The following is a 19,252-nucleotide window of genomic DNA, read 5'->3' as shown; positions in this document are numbered from 1 at the left end:
TGACAGTAAAGATGATCCATATCTTGGAAATAGAATGGAGAAAATACAAGAAACGTTTAACAAGGACCTAGAAGAACTAAAGAGCAAACAAAAAATGACGAACAAAGCAATAAATGAAATTTAAAATTCTCTACAAGGAATAAAGAGCAGAATAACTGAGGCAGAAGAACGGATAAGTGACCTGGAAGATAAAACAGTGGAAATACCACAGAGCAGAATAAAGAAAAAAGAATGAAAAGAATTTAGGACAGTCTTAGAGACCTCTGGGACAACATTAAATGCACCAACATTCAAATTATAGGGGTCCCAGAAGAAGAAAAAAAGAAAGGGACTGAGAAAATATTTGAAGAGATTATAGTTGAAAACTTCCTTAATATGGGAAAGGAATAGTCAAGTCCAGTAAGTGCAGAGAGTCACATACAGGATAAATCCAAGGAGAAACATGCCAGGACACATATTAATCAAACTATCAAAAATTAAATACAAAGAAAAAACATTAAAAGCAGCAAGGGAAAAGCAACAAATAACATACAAGGGAATACCCATAAGGTTAACAGCTGATCTTTCAGCAGAAACTCTGCATGCCAGAGGGGAGTGGCAGGACATATTTAAAGTGATGAAAGGGAAGAACCTACAACCAAGATTACTCTACCCAGCAAGGATCTCATTCAGATTCGATGGAGAAATTTAAAACTTTACACACAGTAAAAGTTAAGAGAATTCAGCACCACCAAACCAGCTTTACAACAAATGCTAAAGGAACTTCTCTAGGCAGGAAACACAAGAGCAGGAAAAGATCTACAATAACAGACCCAAAACAATTAAGAAAATGGTAATAGGAATATAAATATCAATAATTACCTTAAATGTAAATGGATTAAATGATCCAAACAAAAGACACAGACTGGCTGAATGGATACCATATGACCCACCAGTCCCACTACTGGGCATATACTCTGAGAAAACCATAATTCAAAAAGAGTCATGTACCACAATGTTCACTGCAGCAGTATTTACAATAGCCAGGTTATGGAAGCAACCTAAGTGTTCAATGACAGATGAATGGATAAAGAAGATGTGGCACATATATACAATGAAATATTACTCAGCCATAAAAAGAAACAAAACTGAGTTATTTGTAGTGACGTGGATGGACCTAGAGTCTGTCATACATAGTGAAATAAGTCAGAAAGAGAAAAACAAATACCGTATGCTAACACATATATATGGAATCTTAAAAAAAAAAACTTTCTGAAGAACGTAGGGGTAGGACAGGAATAAAGACAGACGTAGAGAATGGACTTGAGGACACGGGGAGGGGGAAGTGTAAGCTGGGACAAAGTGAGAGAGTAGCATTTACGTATATACACTAACAAATGTAAAATAGATAGCTAGTGGGAAGCAGCTGCAGAGCACAGGGAGATCAGCTCAGTGCTTTGTGATCACCTAGAGGGGTGGGATAGGGAGGGTGGGAGGGAGACGCAACAGGGAGGGGATATGGGGATATATGTATACATATAGCTGATTCACTTTGTTATACAGCAGAAACTAACACAACATTGTAAAGCAATTATACTCCAATAAAGATGTTAAAGAAAAATAAAAAGAAAGGAAAGGAAAGAGTTAAGAGCTGGGAGTATAGATAAAATAGAATTGTCCATCAGTTTGTAATTGTTGAATCTGAGCAGTGGGTACAATGGGAGTTCATTACACTTTTCTGGCAGCTTTTATAAGTGCTTATAACTTTCCATAATAAAAAAAATTTTAAGGAGATACAGAAATGCACACAAAAATAAAACGTTTCTTGAACTTATTTTAGCTGGCTCTAACAATCACATCACAATTTCAAACTCTAATACAGCCAACACTTTAAGGTATGAAGAGGCTTGACCTTTATTATTTTTTCTTTCAGATATAAATTTTCTTTGCCCTTTCTAATCTTGTAACTAATGAGCTCTTCAGTTATACTTATCATTAAGTATTTTAAAACCAAAGTTCCTTTCAGGATGACCCTTCAAAGTGCCCTTTATCATCACCAATTTGCTTCTCAGCCCTACTCCAGCGCTGCTAGAACCTAGAAGTAAACAACCTTATACAATTGGTTGTAAAAATGTCCACTTTGAAAAGTGAACTCTGGTGTCTAAATATCACAACAACCCTTCAAATTCCTTTATAAATTATTCCAAATGTTGTCTTCTTATTATGGTAGCATATTCTGTACTTTTGGCTTTGCTCACTGAAAGCAATACTAGGTCTTTGAATGAGGAGTCTACTGTTCTTTCTTTTTTCCTTTCCTTACTCAGTAGTATTACTATGAGAATACTTATTCACTCTTATTCAACAAATATTCAGGACCTACTGAGTGCTCTGAGGAGGGTATGAAAAGGAAGGCAATCATTGCTTTAAATTTGATCAGATCACAGGAAAGAAAAATATTTTTAAAACTAGGAAGGATTAGTAAGTTAATAATAATTTAGTCTGAAGTATATGTAAATTTAGTTAATACTAAATGTTCTAGATAACCTTTGAAAAAAAACCCAATGTTCCACAAAGTTTTAAAATTAAATTATTTCAATTGATGAAGATGAATCAGAACAACTTTCAGGGCAAAGTGAAACAGTACTAGATTTAAAAATGGAGATCAATATAATGTATGAAGCAACTCCTGTTGTGCAAAAGTGCTGGATAAGGCTTATTGGAATGAAATATAATGAAAAAGGCTTCATTCTATTAGATCCATTGGATTGAATGGATTGACTGGGTTGCTGGAGTTGAACTGATTGGGTTTAATTTAAAAAGAGAAGAGCCTTTTCTGGGAAATAATGAGAATAAGAGGATGGGTAGATATGAGACCACTAGAACAAGGAGCTTGAGTTTGGCTCATTAGATTTTTAATAAGAGCTGTGCATTCTTAAACTATCATTCACAAAATTAAAACTATAATTCAAATTTAAATTAAACAAATAGTTATTGAACACATTCTAGCAGGCACTATTAACTTTATAATTCTGGTTAAGAAAAATTATCTCAGTGGCTCTTTTAGGATGAACTTAAAGAGGAACAGACTGAAGTGACAGAGTTCAATAAGAATGTCATTGAGTTCCTCCAGGCATGAAATAAGAAGGTTCTGATCAAGCAGTGAAAAGCAGACTGCCAGGATTTCAGTAACTTGACCCCTATTGTTGAGGACCACGTCCAACCAAATTTATACCAAGAAATATTAAAGTTCTAATGTATTAATATTAAAGTAGTCTTGCAGTCAGTTTGCTTGGTGAATATTTTACACTTGTCACCTTCTACCACAAGTATCAACAATAGAAAATAAAATAAATCACCCATGTTTTCCTTTACTGTCCAACAAGCAGAATTATTCAATAGAGAACATTTTTTAACAGTGTAGTGAGTTCCCAAATGGACCATAACCCAGAATGTCTAGATAGTTGATCCTTCGGCTTCAGGCTCCATTCCTATTTGCATTTATTTGCAAAGGGTATTGAAGCCTTCTGAGAAAAGAACTCAAAATAGTTTGCACTTGTAGTTGAAGCCAAAAGAAGAAGGAAGATCTAAGAGATCCTAACAAGGAGTACTCTAGCGTTTCTGGGAGACAATTCATTTTTGAGGAAAAAGTCCTTAGGCATAGTGAGTTGGACTGAAGTATGTCTGAAGACATTTATAGTTTATAGTGTAGCCTGGTAGTTGTTAGTGAACTTAAGTCAAAACCAGCCATCCTGGGGTGTATGTATTACTAAAGAAAAGTCAGCAAGCAGGACTAAAAGAGGTGTGTATGAATAAATTCAGCAATACCTTGGTGCCCAGTGTCTCTCCTTAGAAACAGTGGAGGGGACCAATTTCTTAGACCTTAAAATACTGGTAAAGGCAGGCCTGTGGAGGCAAGACAGAGGAAACAGCAACCAAATGAGGCATCAAGCACTAGTCCAGGATGAAGGGACAATAAGCCAACAGCAGTTTCAGGGAGCTTCAAGAATTTGCTAGATAATCTTGGGGATCTCCTAAAGTTACAGCAAGGAAAGGAAAGCTCCAATAGAAGTCTAATACAAGTCTGCATACTTGTATTAGAGACTATCAAAACAGCAAGATTCTGATTAACACAAAGCTGCCAATAAGGTGAACAAGTGAGGAATAAATTGCAGTTGTATCACAAGATCCTAATCCCTTCATCTCTCAGAGTAGACAGAGCCCTGGGCAGCCAAAGCCCCACCCTCCACCCCAGCAGGAGAAAAACACCTTCATGTCTGGCTGCTCCAGGACAAGGCACTACTTGCAGCCAAGGAGGTGCTCTATCACCTGGCCAGATGAGAGCCCCAGACAACGGGCCTATGGAGCTGCTGGAGGGGTGTTCTAGGAACCGAGAAGAAAACCGGACCAAAGGCATGGGGGAGTTCAGGGTGGGATGGAGATTGAGGATGTGGGGCAGGGCCTAGGTCTAGTAAGTGCAGCTCCATGCAAATATCAGGGTGCCTCTCTTCACATGTATGGGATAATGCTCTCTGTGGCTGATGTGACCTTTACTAGTGACATCCAAGCCAGTGACTGCCCCAACAATGTGCGCATGTCCTATAAGTGAGAACATCATCAACGCTTCGAAATGTTTAACACGAAAAATTCTATTGCATTCACAATCTGCTCACATTATTCCAAGAAACTGCCATATTTCACTTACTAATAAAAGAAAGAGCTGTAAATTTGTTTAAAAATAATTCCAAATCTTGTGCATTCTTGCACAGTTGTGAAAAAATTTTATCACTGTCCGTTGGAACAGTCTAGATGACAAGGGAGAATTTAATTGCTTTATTCAACACATATTTATTGAACATCTATTATATGCCAAGCATTGCTCTGGGTGCTGGGGATTCAGTAGTGAAAAAAAGAAACAAAAATGTATGCCTTCTTGGGATAGGTCAGCAATGAACACTTATGGTATGTATGTATGTTGCCTATTGTCCACTGATCTCTCCTCCATTTATGAAAAATTTGATTACCAGACTCATAGTCTTCCTTTCCAATCCAAATCTGCCATTATCCTGACAGAATCCAATGCTCAACATGAGGGCAATTCAGCCAATATTCTAGCGTCTCACCTCCTTAACCATGTCATGTTTTAATGACCCTCAATTCTACTCCACTGGCTTTATTACTTCCTATATTCCCACAGACATACTGTTGAAATGTGTCACTACCAGAAAGTAAAATTGCTTATTCAGATGTCCCAGTCATTTATGCCAATTGCCACCTATCCTTCCAGTGAATTTGCCCAATTACTCTCACAACTGATCTACAGCCTCATAGGTAGAATCAGTCCAGAGTTCCAACCATTCTCTTTCAATATCCAAAATTCTTTGGTCCCATCTTTCTTTCATTCCTCCCATCTGGCAAAACGTCAACCTAGAATTAATCCATGTGTCTGCCTTCCCCAATCCTGTACCCAATAAAGTGCAAATACCAGACAGAGCAAGAAATATTTACAGCAGAGTGACTAGGCAAGTTTATAGAGTACAGGTAGAGGATTATTCATAGGAGAGTGGAATTACAGGAGAGAATGTGTTATAAATAAGCTTCAAAGCTTTTCCTAATGAATTTATTGGTTAAACTAAAGGAGAAAAAAGGACTCATTCATTCCCTCCGTACTCATTAAGAAATTTGGATAATTGTAACTAGTACCAGCTAAAATTTCACTTTGCTCCAGCCAAAACACAGCTGATTAGGAAACTATCGAAAGTGATTAGCCTGATTAAAGTTGAAGGCCAAGAAATTCTTTCCAGAGAATTATAAAACCACTTTATGGGTAAAAAAATACATTTATATGAGTTTTTAAGACATAGCCTAGGGGCTTCCCTGGTGGCACAGTGATTAAGAATCCACCTGCCAATGCAGGGCACACAGGTTCAAGCCCTGGTCCAGGAAGATCCCACGTGCCACGGAGCAACTAAGCCTGTGCACCACAACTGCTGAACCTGTGCTCTAGAGCCCATGAACCACAACTACTGAGCCCATGTGCCACAACTACTGAAGCCCGCGCGCCTAGAGACTGTGCTCTGCAACAAGAGAAGCCACCACAATGAGAAGCCCGTTTGCAACGAAGGATAACCTCCTCTTGCTGGAACTAGAGAAGCCCATGCACAGGAACAAAGACCCAATGCAGCCAAAAAAAAAAAAAAGACATAGCCTACTTTCCACTTTCCTGCCCCTGTCAGCAATGTGACTAGAGGCACTTAAAAATAATAAAATTGCACTTTTAAAATTAATGTTCTAAGTCAACTTGTTACTAAAACAGGCAGCCTTTTCTCCCAATTAGGATAATGTAGACTTGTTTTACTGCATTTAAAGAGGGTTTCTGCAGGTGTGGTCAACCATAATTAATTTAGATTTTCAAAGTTATTAAGAGTGCTATTCATTTGAGTAAAGATAATCATTAAACAACATGTTAAAAGTTCTTTAGTTTCATTGTTTTTAGGTGAAGTTGTAATTCTAAAGTGAGGAAGTTGAAATTTGTTCTTAACAAGAAATAGAATAATGTTCAAATGTGCATTGTCCTTTACCCAGAGACACCAAGAACCACTCCCAACTATATTTGCATGCAACATATTTGCAACCACTGTTGCATGAAATCTTATCTGAAATCTGTTGGAAAAACCTGTAGAGCCAGTTCCTGAGCCTCTCAAAAAAAAAAAAACAAAAACAAAATCAGCCACAGTACCTTTAATGTAACCAAAAACAGTATTCTTGAGTTTATTCTCCAGGCTTGACCACTATAGAAAATTGGCTATTTCTACAAAAAAAAAAAAAATCCCTTTCAAAGGATATAATTTACCATTATTAAAGACATTTGAAAGAGTATACTCTGAGGAATAATTCTAACAGAGATTTCAAACATATTTTGAACAATAAGAGTATCATTTAAATAAATATGTATCATCCCAGTGAGGCTGCTTAAGGAAGTAATACCCAGTGAGAGGTCAAAGTTCTAATGTATTTATAAAAGGTCATATCACTGGATAGTCACATTTTTTATTTATTCAAAAAATACTTATTGAGTACCTATTTTATGCCAGCACTGTACGAGGAGCTAGGTCTACAGTGGTAAACTGAGATAGTCTCTACACTCATGGAGCTTAAAGTGTAGTGGGGCAAACAGACATAGGTGAATTAGCAAAGAAATAGAGTATAAAAAGCATGTGCTACAAAGTGAAGGAACAGAGTGAAGAGGTAAAGGATTTCAGTGGGGCTGTCTCAAGACAGATTGGTCAGGGAAGTCTTCTTAAAGGGCATTACATGTGAGCTGAGATCTAAAGGCTAAGATGGAGCCAGTCATTTGAAGAAGGTGGAAGCTCTGAGGTCCAGCCTGAATAAAGACCCAAATGAAGGAAAGGCTGATTGATTCCAAGGAACTGAAAGATCATGACTGTGGCCAAAGTGCAGAGAGATAGAGGAGAGATACGGGACTAGTGAGGCAGAGGTGACCAGGCTATGCAGAGCCTGGTGTACCTTGGTTAAGAAGTCACTGGCACAAGGATGTATGCCAATTTTTTTAAAAAAAGGACTATAAAATGGTCTGTGCATGTTGATTAAAGGTATTTAAAATGCTTTGCAATTATAAGAGATCACAGAAATACTGAAACCATTTGTGTTTGAAAATACTTTAGTATTTTCTTTTCGAATTGGTTAACCAAATAATACTATGATTACATTTAGATAAAGCAATGTTTTACTGTAATGTGCCTGAAACTCTCATTCTCTTAACTAAAGATTTGCTTTAAAATCTTGGCTACACTAATTGCTAATTGCTGGCTGTAGCAAACCCTGTTGGCATTTCACTTACGTTCTGTCAATCCCTCTTACTAGCGCTGGGGATCAAGCCTCCTGACTTTATGTATTTTGTTGCTAACTGCTCATTATGGAAACCTTAGATTTGCCCTTGGACTTTGGAGCTACCTACAGGTGAGAGTCAGAGGGACCCAGGAGTTTGCTGTCCTTCACAACTTGTGCTGAGTATAAACACCTAGTTCATCTTCCCTGGAATGACAACACTGTGAGGTGCAATGTGTACTTCAGAGCCCCAGGGGTGGTAGGCTGAGACCAGGACTTTTACTGGAAAGCAAACCTTTGGCTGGCTTCTTCCCCCAGTTCCTTCCTGGATTCTCTTGGGAATGTTCTAGCACACCAGTTGAACCCAAATCCTCAGCTCAAGTTCTTTTTAAGGAATAACTAGATATAATCACTCCTTAATTTATACATGCAAGCTTTTATTTATTCACCTACGCATTCTTTCACCCATCTTTATCGAGCCCTTACCAGGTAGTGTGCACCATGCAAGGCAGTTCTTGTATAATGAAAAGAGGTGTTTTAGTCTACCCCTACATCTGAGTATAACACATCCTAAGTTAATGACCTGTATTTGATTAATCAAGTAATTATTATTTGATTAAATAATTTAATCAAACCTGTATTTGATTAATCAAATAATCTGTTTTATGTGATTAATCAAATTAGTTAAATGAAGTTATTTGTACTTGATTATACTTAATCAGCTAACCAAAAGAAGAAAGTACAACTAAAGATGTAATGTTTTCAGAAATGTCCATACTCTAAATTGTTCCTGAAATAAATACATCTAACCCCATGGGGCTGGCCTCTAACACTTGGGAAAATTCATGTGCCTAATTAGTGAAACATTCATACACACACACATTCACACAAAGATTCATTCACATACATACTTGTATACTCTCTTACATTCACATTTGTTCTCAATCTTTTTCTCACCCTCTCACATTCACAATCTGCCGAAAACTTTCTTACACGTGCTCTCTCTCTCTCTCTCCTTCCACATTCTCTGATGTATTCATTCTTTATCTCTCTCACATACTCTTTACTGAACACTCACCTATACTTTCTCCCTTTCGTGCTGATTCTTATATATACTTTCTCTAGCATGCACCCTCATACTCTTACACTCTCACATGCTCACACTGTTCCACAAACATATTTTCCCACAGTCTCACACTCATTCTCATACACGTTATCACTCTCTCTTACATACTCTTTTACACACCCAACTCTTATACTCTCATACACAATCTTTTACTTTTTCACACGCACACACACGCACATACACGTGCTACATATTATGGTCCTATTTTCCTAGTTTTAAGTAAATGCTTTGTGAAATAGTTGAAATGGAAATAACGGAAAGGGTGAGAGTAACACATCCGTAAGTGGGATTTCACTAGTTTTAAACTACATTCTGGTTCTAAAACATACATAGTGGTAAACCCAGCAACTAAGTGATGCTTAGTGTTATAGAAATTTTTTAGAAGAGGCAATGTAATCTCTCCAAGGATTCTAATTCCTAATCCCTCATACAATTATGAAACTGAAAAAGACAAAAATCACCATTTTGAACAATCCTCTTTTGTAATAAATGAAGAATCTGAGACGCAGCCAGGTTACGTGATTTCTCATGATTTAAATAGTTAAATAAGCCACTATGGAAATTAGTCTTGAGCAACTGTTCAAGTTAATTATACAACACAGTGATTAAGAGTGTGGCTTGTGGAGTCACACTGCCTGCATTGGAACCTCTGCCCTATCGCCCATTACCTATTTCCTGTAGGCAAAATCACTTTCCTAAACTTCAATTTCTCCATCTGTAAGAATAGTATAAGAGTATCTACACATAAGGTTGCTATAAAGGATAAATTAGTTAATCCATGGAATGTCCTTAATCTAGTTCTTGGTTCATAAAAAATGTTCAGGAAATATTAACTATATTGCCTACCAAATGTGTACATCTATTTTCAAGATGTTGCTTTAAATTACATCAATTTTTATCAGTCAGGAAAGTAGGTGGAAAATGTACTCTATCTAAAGTTTCTGTTCCCAGAAATTGTACAAGAGTAATGGACCTTATCCTACAAAGAAAAAAGAAATCTCTCTGGGAAGGGAATGAGAGCCACCGGGACTGTTTCAGGTTCTTCAAGGTACCATCTATAGTATGAATCCTGAAAGTTATAGAAATGAATACATGACACTACCTTCTTGAAAGGAGACTTATAACATCCTTCCTGACTTTTGAATCAGACTCAGATGGTGGCCTCAGGGATGCACCAAAAGGCACATTGGGTCAGATTCTGGAGAATTCAGAAGAAACTGGGAGGTAAGAGAAGAGGGAAATCAGTACTGGCCCACACAATGAGAGTGATAGAAAATAAAATTCTTGATTGTGAGATAAAAAAAGCAGAGAAAGACATAATATACATGACTTAGAATTTCATTATAGTCAATTATTAAATAGAAGCCCCTTAATAATATGTATTTTTAATTTTGAATGAATTATTAGAAAGCAAAAAATAATAGGGTGTACTTTTTTTTTAATTAAAATCTTACCATTCCCATCTACTCTGGTTAGAATAATCTAGCACATTGTTTTGATATCACAATTTACATTCTGGATGAGGGTAAAAACAACTTTTTTTCTTTATTAAATGCTTTATGATAATATTACTGAAACACTATAGTTACATATGTTTTTGCATTCTTTCTGAGTGACAAATAGCATAACAAAATTGCCCTCATTCTTAATACAGACTGTCAAGACTGGAGTCCAGTTTTCATACTGACTAGAGGTTAGCAAGGATTGTGGCTAGACTCCCCTAGTTATGCCATGGCTTTTATGTATGTCAGTCTTAGTATTCAGCGATTATACCACCCAACTAGCCCACAAGAGCACTGTGCTCTCATCTACTGCTTCTGCTTCTGGGTGTTTGTTTTTATAAACTACTTTATTGAGGTATGATTAACATACAAAAAGCTGTATATATTTAATATATACAACTTGATGAGTCTGGAGATAAGTTTACATCCATGAAACCTTCACCACAGTCTAAGCCATAAGTATATCCATCACCTCTTAACATTTCTTCCTGCCCTCTTTATTATTTTGTGATAAGAGTACAACATAAGATCTACCTCTTAGCAAATTTTAAAATATACAGTATAGTGTTATTAAGTACAGGCACTTTGCTACACAGGAGATCTCTAGGACTTATTCATCTTGCACAAAAGAAACTTTGTATCCTTCAACTCAGACTTCTCCATTTCCCCCATCCCCAGACCCTGGTAATCACCATTCTTCTCTCTGCTTCTGTGAGTCACATTTTTAGATTTTACGTAAGTGGTATCATGTAGTATTTGTCCTCCTGAGTCTGGCTTATTTTACTTAGCATAATGTCCCCAAGGTCATTCATGTTGCAAATGGTAGGATTTCCTTCTATTTTTAAGGCTGAATAATATTCCACTGTGTGTATTTACCACATTTTTAAAATCCATTCATCCATCTATGGACACATTCCGTTATTTCTATATTTGGGCTATTGTGAATAATGCTACAATGAACATGATGGGGAGAGGTGCAGATATAATCTTTGAGATCCTGCTTTTAATTTCTTTGGATATATAGTTAATTCTAGGGCATACCTGTATACTTATGAATAAAGCCTGGAGAGCTGTCAGGGTGGGAGGATGCTGGATCAAGAAAGCAGGGGAAGTACTGCACGTGGATGGAAGGCTTAGTCCAGATCCTCATAAAGAAAGTGGGTAGAGAAAAGGGTCACCCCATGGAATCCCAGTATTTGGAATGACTTGTCTGTTTTGAGTGATGTAAAGAAAATGGAGACTTAGGTCTGGAGCTTCAGCTACTTCTATCTTGGGAGCCATGAACTGCATCCCAAAAGGAAGTGTCATTCAGTAAATGGCTGACATCACAGCAGCCTTACCAGGGCAAGAACACTATGGTGACCAGCGCCCACCTTGTGCAGAGTACACTATTGTGTGAAATCACGTTGAAATATGGCCTACGCTTCACATTGTAATTTAGAATATAATCTCATTTTTTGTGTTTTGACATAATTTGAATGGTTGTAGATGGACTAAAAAATGTTGGTGCAAGATAAAGGGCTACAGAGGTCAGCATGTTCCCTGCATGCCATGTAAAGTCACTTTGGGAAAAACAAGAGAGTGTCCCAAAGAGTGTCCACAAAAAAGTCTTTGCTTAGAAACCTCTACTAATTAGCTAATGACATAAATCAAGTTAAATGCATAACCAATATAAACCCAACCCATTATTACCAACAGTAAAGTAGGTGTCTGTGGAGGAAGGATATGAGGATGCAGGTAAATTCAGTTTTAAGCTTTGTTTTCTCTGTAGTCCTCTCTTTTAGGCACATTGTCAGCATAGATAAGCAGGCACCCTGCCCACCTCCATCCTACAGGAAATAAGTACTTAATATAATTCAAAAGGACAACAGACCCACCAAGCAGCACAATCCAAGGTGAGGTCTCCTGTGCCACAACTGCAGGGCCAGCCATAGAAAGCTCTGAAGAAAGCAAGATTGTTCCCACTTCAGGGACACATAGATGGGGACAAGCAAATGTAGGACCAGATGGAGCTGTGTGATTCTGTCTTATCAACAGAATCAGCAAAGTGGGAATTTCAGGGGAAATTACTAAAATTCCCTAGCAGGAACATGAGGAAGTCCATTATGGAAAGTTGTAATTAACTCTTGTGTCTTGAGCCACAAAAATAATTGTGGTCCCACTAAGAGTATTATCACCTCCCAGTAAGCCTCTGGATTCAATTCTGTCTTTGTGGAAATGGGTCCTCTCAGAATAAACAGAACCCTATTCTAACTTTCCTGTAAGACTGCTCCTTGTGCTGATCTGTCTCTTTTATGACCCTAAAATCCAATCTGACTGCATCTACTAACATTTTTTTCCAATTAAAGTTGAAGGAAACATTCTCATGAAAACGTAAGGCAAGTCTGGTAATCTGGCTTCTGTATTTTTCCAATCCTCAAAATGATAAAACTTTGTTCTTTCTTTTGAGTGTTTTCATTCAGTCATCCAACAAACATTTCCAGAGCGTTTCCTATATTTTAGGCTGGAAGATAGATTCTGCAATCCCAGTGATAAATGAGTCAGTCTCTCCCTTCAAGGAGCATGCAGTCTTAATTTTTCCATGTCCAGCTGATTGATAATGGTTCCTCTAAGGTCCCACTTCTCACTGTACTGGCTCCCTACATAAAGGGGTTTCCATAGAGCATACTAGCCATCAATGGTCTATTCTGAACTGTGCAAATGCATTGCTCATCACATTGTCCCAGCCTGTTTTCAATTCTCCTCACCACCAACTTCATTATTAGTTCTTACATTTCCATCCAGCCCTACCTCCAACAGGTCTTTGAAGAAAACTGCTATGATTATGATATTGTTTTTCTCAATAATAATTGGCAATTATTGTCCTCCACCCTGACAGCACTGCAGTCGTAGCTTGTGTCAGGTATGCCCTTGCTAGTTCATAATAGTTCATACACCTGACTTCAACCTCAAGGATACAGCCCAGAGACCAGGAAATTAACTATCAACTCCAAAGTCTTCTTTGTTTCTCTCAGCCAGGGCTGTCCCTAGGGTATGTGAATCCCCCTGTTTATGTAAGCAATTTTATTTTAAAAGGATTATAAAATCTTTGGGTCCATGTGAAGTATGGTTATTTATCAATAAATATTTAGAAACATGGGTAGAGAAGTCCTTAAATATTTCTTAATTGCCCAGTCAGAGAAGATTCTTCATAGTGTTAAGCCAACATCTATTCCTGTTCAGGTCTGAGAACCATCTTGTCACGTTCTTTATTGTCAAATGTGTCATTCCTATCCAATTTCATATCTCCCACTGTGAGAAAAAGGTAATAGTGCTGTTACTACCTACAGCACCACGGCCTTCAGAACTTGTTTGCATGGAAACAACATAGATCTTGTTGCCTCTACAGTTCACTGATACTACTTATTTAATTCTTAGGAACCAGTTCAAGATGAGAGGAGCCTGGGATGACCCCGGAGGATAAAATCCCAGAACATTTCTGAGCATCTGGTCTTCCTAACCTTATAGAGTAGAGGGACTGAGAGTGCCCCAAAGAGGAAAAATAGGGACAAGGACTTACAAAAATTTCTGTGCACCTGATCTGGAAAGTGCTCACTGGCAGCCCTGTTCTGTTCCAGGTTATGAAAGGAGACTTAGAAAAATTTTTATGAAGGCTCTCCCAAAGTCCAGGGTCCGTGGTCTATGCCTCAGGGATAGAGGCCATACTTGCCTAAAAGGCAGTACTTCTCAATGGAATCACAGAATGCAAATAAAATCCTTAATGATTTACTTTATCATCCCAAACACTCTGAGGAAGGCAAAATCTACAATCACTATAGCCTTACTTCACTACTCTTGATTTGGCAAGGAAAAAAGGACTAGGGAACTAAAAAGTGAAGAAGGCAAAAAAGGGAGCAAGGTAATGGGAACTTGATAATAAGCTATGAATCTACAAAGAAATAACAGAAAAGGAAGAGATCAATAAATTATAATCATGCTAGAGAGAACAAATATTACCCTGGAAAAGATATTCCTCCCATAATCCAATATCTCTTTTTCATTGTTCCAGGTCCTCTCCACCTCCCAAGCAAATTCATTATTTTAAAATTATTAATTTGAAAGTTAATTTTAAATATTTGGGTATTGCTGCATTGAAAAGATAATTATTTTTTCAGTCATACCAGAAGGAAAAGCTTCTGGGGTTGGACAAAGCTGGGCATATCTGCCCCAAGCAGTTTTTACTGGACTAGCATCCATCATCTACATATCTTTCATGGAGAGAGAATTACAGTTTGAACATTGTTTTTTCTTTCTTGTTTCTATTATTACACTAAAGCTAAATTTTAACTCACTTAAGAATTATACCTAATTTGCCCTTGAAATTACTTTAATGCCATTATTATTTAATGCTTTCAATTTTAAATATTTTAGGTGTATTAAAGTTCTATACTTACCACTGCAAACAGACTACCTAATAACCCCGTCATTTTTATATTATAAAAGATGATTTAAATGCCCATAAAAGGAGGTAAAATTATATTTCCTCAAAATTTAAGATAAAAACATCACACAGTAAATTTACCTTTTTTGTTCAGTGTGAAGAAATTACTATTTTATAGCTCAGAGCAACAAGAAGAAAACCATAACATTAATACATGAGGAAACAACAATTTTCCTATCATTTTTCTCCCTTTCAGTAATCGATATTTCAACAAAAGTTTCTGGATTTATTTTGGATGTTATGATGTTTAGCCATTGAGATGGATATATTTTTTATTTATACTTGATAAATCTATAAAATGTATACCTGCACAAGACCATAGAGATCATACAGCCCAATCTCCACTCTGTCCATGGGAAAACTGAGGGTCTGAAAGATTTCCTGGCTTGCTCTCCCTAGGAGGTCTGTGACAGAAATTGGATACAGATCCTGACTCCAAGACTGGTACACTTCTTTTTGATCTGTCAAATAAGAGATAGACAGGTTGTGGATATAGAAAAGTCAAAAAGTATCTACAAACTAGAAAAGTTAGTAAGTGAATTTAACATGACTACTGATTTAAAATCTATATGAAAATTGGCTTATTTCTACAAAATGGAATTTTGATTGAGATTATATTGAATCAATAGAGTAATTTGAAGAAAACTGATATGTTAACACTATTGAGTCTTGCAATCTATGCACATGATATATCACTCCTTTTATTTATGTCTGATTTCTTTGAGCAGTGCTTTGTAGTTTTTAGTGTAGATTACATATCTCTTGTCTTATTTATTCCTAAGAATTTTATAATTTCTGATCTTGTGTTAAATAATGTTTTTAAAGTTTTATTCTTCAGTGCTTGTTGTTAGTATATAGAAATAATTGACTTTTGAATGTTGATTTATATTCAGCATACTTGTTAAATTCTATTGCTAATTATTCCAGTTTTTTGCAGATACTTTTGGATTTTCTATATTTACAATTGCATCACCTATATTTCATGGCAGTTTTGCTCCCTCTTTCCAATTTTTATTCTTTTCAAATTTTTCTCTTACTCCAATGACTAAAATAACTAAGACACTGCGGTTACAAGTGGTCATGGTATACATCATTTTCTTCTCAACTTCAGAAAGAAAATTTTACTATTTCACACTAACTACAATTTTAGATGTAGTTTTTTTTGGTAGATAATCTTTATTAAATTAAGAGCATTTCCTTTTATTATTATTTTGCTGAGTTTTTAAAATAGAGAATGACTGAATTTTAACAAATGCTTTTTAAACATTGATTATGTTAATGTGGTGAATTACACTCATTAATTTTCAAATATTAAACCAATCTTTCATTTCTGGAATAAACTCTTCTTGGTCACAATATATTATCTTTTCTTCATATACTGCTGAACTTGATCTGTTAATATTTTGTTTAGCATTTTTGTATCTAAGTTTACAGATATTGGCTTATAATTTTCTTTCCTTGTGTCCACATAGAGTTTTGGGATCAGTATAATTTGTCCTAAAAAGAAATAAGGGAATGTCTCCTTTTTTCTCTATTTTCAAATGTTTGTGTGAAATTGCTATTATTTTTTCTTTTTAAATATTTGAAAGAAATCATAGTGAAACCTTATAGGCCAGGAATTTTTCTTTGCAGGAATGTTGTTTATATTCAGATTCAATTTATTTAACAGATATAGCACCATTCATAATATCAACTTATTTTTACATCCCTGTAGGATCTATAGTAATAGTCCCTTTTACTTTCTTTCTATTGAACAGCTGTTTTCTATCTTTTATTTTCTTAGCCCATGTTTATAGAAGTCTGTCAATTTTATTAATATTTTCAAACAACTCATCTCTAGCATTTACAATTTTTCTCTGTTTCATTGACTTGTTCTCTTTATCTTTCCTCCCTTCTTCTTTCTTTGTATTTTTTTTGCTCTTCTTTTTCTAGTTCCTGGAGATGGAAGCTTAGATAACTAATTCTTAATCTTTCCTCTTTTCTATTTATATTTTTAAAGCTATAAATTTCCCCCCAGTCCTGCTTTAGCAGGATCCCACAGGCTCTAACATGTCATATATTCATTATTAGTCAGTTCAAAATTTTTTTGAAGTTTTTTTTCCATCTTTATGCCTTTTGTTTTTCTTGTCTTATTGCACAGTACAAGCTTGAACAGAATCAGTGGAATACACATACTTGGCTTATTCCTGATATTTCTATAGCTTGAATATCACTTTTGTTCACACCTCTCAGAGTCCATGCCATCCCCCCAAGACCTCCCCATTTTCACCTCCACAAAGGCAAAACATCAGGGTCATGGGCAGTGTGCCCTCTGCCCACCCATGTAGAGTCCAGAATTTAGGGCCAGCACCTAAACCAGGGATCAAACCAAACTATTCAGACCTTAACTGCTCCTCAGGGTAGATATGGCTCAGCCCAGGCCCAGAGCCACATCCTGGGGGTCTGGGTGGATAGAAGAGAAACATGGAGATCAAGAAGCTATCTGATATCTCCCAAACCCTCTGACCAGAGTCAGTTTCATTGCACATCTATCTGGGAGTCTAGTCCAGATAGAAATGTTTCATCTATTCCTGATTCTTGGTGGTATCTTTTTTATTTTTGAAGTATAGTTTACAACATTGTGTTAGTTTCAGGTATACAGCAAAGTGATTCAGTATATATATATATATATATATATATATATATATATATATATATATATATATATATATATATTCAGATTCTTTTCCATTACAGGTTATTACAAGATACTGAATATAGTTCCCTGTGCTATGTAGTAAATCCTTGCTGTTTATTACATAGTGGTGTGTACCTGTTAATCCCATACTCCTAATTTATCCCTCTCCCCCTTTCCCCTTTGGTAACCATAAGTTTGTTTTCTATGTCTGTGAGTCTGTTTCTGTTTTGTAAATAAATTCATCTGTATCATTTTTTAAGATTCCACATATAAGTGACATCATATAGTATCTGTCTTCCTCTGTCTGACTTATTTCACTCAGTATGATAATCTCTAGGTCCATCCATGTTGCTGTAAACTGCATTATTTCATTCTTTTCTATGGCTGAGTAATAGTCCATTGTTTATATATATCACATCTTTTTCTAATTTTTTTTTTTTTTTTTTGTGGTACGCGGGCCTCTCACTGCTGTGGCCTCTCCCGTTGCGGAGCACAGGCTCCGGACATGCAGGCTCAGCAGCCATGGCTCACGGGCCCAGCCGCTCTGCAGCATGTGGGATCTTCCCAGACGAGGGCACGAACTCGTGTCCCCTGCATCGGCAGGCGGACTCTCAACCACTGCGCCACCAGGGAAGCCCTCTTTTTCTAATTTTAACTGTTATTACTTTTCCATGGATTATTTAGAAATGTGATACTTAATTTTTAAGAATTTATAAATTTTCTGGTTATTGTTCTGTTACTGGTTTCTTGATTAATTCCACTGTAGTTAGAGGCTGTATCTGTATGATTACAATCCTTTGAAATTTGTTGACACTTGCTGTTCTGTTTAGCATGAGGTCTGTTTTGGACTTAGAGTTGATGCTGGAATGATTAAGACTTTTGGGAATGTTGGGATGTGATAAATGTACTTTGCATGTGGGAAGGACATGAATTTTGGAAGGCCAGAGAGTAGACTGTTATGGGTTCAAATGTGTTCCCCCCCACCCCCAAAAAAGAGGTGTGTACTCTCCAGTACCTCTGAATATGACATTTTTTGGAAATAGAGTCTTACAGAGGTAATAAGTTAAAATGAGGTCATTAGGGTGGGATCTAATCCAATATACTTACTGTCCCTATACAAAGAGAAAACTTGGACAGAGAAGTTTATATGTTGTTTATATTCAGATTCAATTTATTTAACAGATATAGCACCATTCATAATATGTGAAGACAGCCATGGGGTGACAGAGGCAGACATTAGATTGATGCAGCTGCAATCCAGGGAATGTCAAGGACTGCCAGCAACAGCCAGGAGCTAGGAAGAGGCAAAGAAGAGTTCTCCGCAGAGTTTTAGAGGGCCCTGCCAATACCTTGATTTCAGTTTTCTAGCTTCATAACTATGAGACAATAAATTTTTGCTCTGTTTTTTAAGCCACCCACTGTATTGTATTTTGTTATGGCAGCCCTAACACACAAGTACAACAGTCAAGTTAATTGTTCATCTCAATGGAGTTATTTGCCACTCAAGTCAAAAATCATGTACAGAATTTACAAAGTAGAAAATTGGCTCAAAATTGGATACTGATTCAACTAGACAAAATAATATTCTGATGTCTATGTCCATCCCAACTAGACCAGATTCCCATCTCTAGCAAGTGGAAGCA

This window comes from Phocoena phocoena, chromosome 7 (assembly GCF_963924675.1).
Source record: "Phocoena phocoena chromosome 7, mPhoPho1.1, whole genome shotgun sequence".
Classification (NCBI taxonomy): Eukaryota; Metazoa; Chordata; class Mammalia; order Artiodactyla; family Phocoenidae; genus Phocoena; species Phocoena phocoena.
Note: the sequence above shows the minus strand (reverse complement) of the source record.